Genomic DNA, 3185 nt, shown 5'->3' on the forward strand with positions numbered 1-3185 from the left:
ACCGTTAAGAAACAGATGAAATACCTAATAACCGCACGAGCCAATCAGAAGCAAGAAACAAGCCAGGTAACCCATAGCAACATAAAATCAGACTCCACAGATCGGACGGCGCTGATCTAACAACATGTCCAACAAAAATATATGATCAATAACCACACTGCTAACAAACACAAACAAGCTAGCAACAATACAAATAAAATAACCAGCTCTTACCTTCAGTAAATTTGCAGTCTCCTCTTTCCTGACAGTCGGAGCCTCCTTAACAGCATTTCATTGGCTTTCAGTTTCTCCCAACTGTCTTATCTAACCCACATAGATACACCAATTAATAAGTTTTACCGTGATAAGAAACAAGTTATAATAACACACTGCCACTAAGTAAATATACCTGCTTACCTTTACTAGCACAACGTTCATAGTAACCCGACCACTAGCCAATCAGAAGCAAGAAACAAGCCAGGTAACCCATAGCAACATAAAATCAGACTCCACAGATCAGACGGCCCTGATCTAACAACATATGATCAATAACCACATTGCTAACAAACACAAACAGTAGCAACAATACAAATGATAAAATAGCCAGCTCTTACCTTCAGTAGAGTTGCAGTCTCCTCTTTCCTGACGAGTATTTGGCCCCGACAGGTGCTCCTCGGTTCTCCGGTGCTCCTCGGCTTCTCCGGTGCTCCTGCTGCCAGGCTGCAGGGATGCCGACGGTGTAGTTTCTAGCTTTTTCAGCCATTTGCAAATGTCCATCCTGAATGAAAATATAGCTGCTAGCTTGCGCTTGAAAATCTGTACTTCCAAGTTGTTTGTTTTCTCTCCTTGTGGCGGGATGACGCACTGGCGACGTAACGTAAACAGTGTGATGGGTTCAATTTAAGGACAAACTCGGAATTTTGGATTTGCACTGTTGTATTGTTGCTGTGGGTCAACTCTTTACATTACATAACGACACCGTATAGTTCTGCTTTGAACGTTTACTGCTCTCATTCAATAAGGCAGGTTACAGGCGGCACATTTCTCACCCAGCTTCAACCCCGGAACTACTCCCAGCATTCATCTGTGGTGACATCATCAACGTAAACAAACGCGGAAGTAACTTAAAACCGCATTCTATCAAAAGGCCACCAGGGGGCGACCGTTTTGGTGTCAAAAGGACTTCCGTCTCTATACAAGTCAATGGAGAATTCACCAACTTCTCACTTGATTTCTAACCTCAGTAAACGTTTTCAAAATGTGTTTATGGTCTCAATCGCTAGTTTAAAGCCTTTTTCAATGCAGTATGATGTTCATTTGGGACATTTTGGCCTCCCTGATTTTATATTTGACGATAAAGCAGGGTATGCATTAGGGCGTGGCTACGTCGTGATTGACAGGTTGATTGGTTCACAGGTTCAGGAGGGAGCCTCATGCTCCTCCTGATGCCCATATAAGTAGAATCCGTGTTTTTATTTTTCCCAGCATGCACCTGAAATTTTCAAGATGGCGCTGCTCAGATCCGAAACTGCTGCCTCCGAGCAGCAGTCCACAAACCAATGGGTGACGTCACGGATGTTACGTCCATGTCTTATATACAGTCTATGTACACCACATGCACAACAGTTCATTTTTGTTTTAACAGGTAGGTGGAGTTTTACCGAGTTCTGGGTTGTTTTGAACACATCATAGACTGAAAACAATAAAAAACGTTTTGACTGACACAGTCCGCGTGACACCGCATCCTGACATACAGCAAGCGAGCGAACCATCGACGAAATCTCATGCGAAACTGTCCTGATATGCATCGACGATTTTATCACGAGTATATTCCAAACCAATCAAATTATTGCTCTGCTAGCTAGCTTGTCAACAGGAAGCAGCGTGTACATTTCAACCAATAAGAAGTGTTTAGGGGCGGGGCATGGCTGCGAAATTTCGTCCAGATAGAGACAGAGCGAGCGATTTTTTGAGGGGCAGGCCCAAGAACACATCAACATGCAAACAGGTGGAGCCACAGCTGCCCTCAATACAATGTTGTTTGTTGCACTAGTTCAGATAGGACTATAGATGCACTGATTGTGAACTTCTGGACCGATACCAAAACATATTTTGTTATTTATTCCACAGTGAAACAAAGAAATCATTGTAAAAAAAAAAAAAAAAAAAAAAAAAAAGGCTTTTTTACTGAGCAAAAATTCATCAAATGATCTTTAATAACTTTCACAAGAAATTCTTTTTTTCTTTTTTATAAAACAACTTGTTCAAAATCCCTTTAGCCTGCTCTATAATTACCTACTTAATACTTAAGAGTCTGACTGATATCGGCAAATTTTATCTTATTTAGTGATCAGCTGATGTTAGTCAACAATGGGAATGTCAGCCGATACCGATATGTGGCGAATAAATCAGTGAATCCTTAGATAGGACCTCAATTAATTGGCTTCAGTTAAGAGTTTGAGTGAAGCATAAATCCATTTCATCACTCAGCAAACATTTAGAGCTCGACTCTGGTGGGACTCGAACCCACAACCTTTGAATCACTTCTCCTGATCTTTCCTAGAAGTCCAACGCGCTATCCATTGCGCCACAGAGCCTTGTGTGTCTAACTGAACTACCTTATTTACTTTCTTAAGGGATGATCTGATTGGCAGATTATTATTTGCCTGAATCTTACATACAGTGAGAATAAGATGTATTAATTTATTTATTTATAATGGTCTTTTATGTCTTAATTTAGTTTTTACTGCTTCTCTTGCACCTGCCATTGATTGATGTTTGCATGTATTTTTATTTATCTGGATAACTAGTGACACTGCTCAACAGTTACTGGATGTTTCTATGAAATCTGGGATATACATTCATGATCCTCAGAGGATGAAACCTGCTGACTTTTCATCTAGTGTCATGAACGGATCAAACTTTACACTTTTCAAACTTTAGTGACGACGTTTCCTTCAGCATTAGCTGTATTTTGAGGTTATGGGTTAACATGCTAACAATGCTGGACATTGCTAGGTTGAAATAAAGGAAATACAAACTGTTTAATCAGCATTATTTCTTTGATTGTCTTGATGAATGTTAACTCTTAGAAACTAAACTCAGATTATCAGCCTCTAATATAGTTTCTAATATACTCAAACGCTAGTTATTATTACTGGGTTTAATTTACTATAAATATTTAATCTTCAAATACACAATAAAAT

General features: G+C 39.7%; 1 non-coding gene across 1 annotated transcript; it reads right to left on the reverse strand.

The window, feature by feature from the left end:
* Window positions 1-2484: 2484 nt before the first annotated feature.
* Window positions 2485-2576, reverse strand: trnar-ucu (transfer RNA arginine (anticodon UCU)). Its single transcript is given in 2 exon segments — window positions 2485-2520; window positions 2540-2576. It is a non-coding gene; the product is annotated as a tRNA-Arg (tRNA).
* Window positions 2577-3185: the final 609 nt, after the last annotated feature.

This window comes from Scomber scombrus, unplaced genomic scaffold, assembly GCF_963691925.1.
Source record: "Scomber scombrus unplaced genomic scaffold, fScoSco1.1 SCAFFOLD_189, whole genome shotgun sequence".
Classification (NCBI taxonomy): domain Eukaryota; kingdom Metazoa; phylum Chordata; class Actinopteri; order Scombriformes; family Scombridae; genus Scomber; species Scomber scombrus.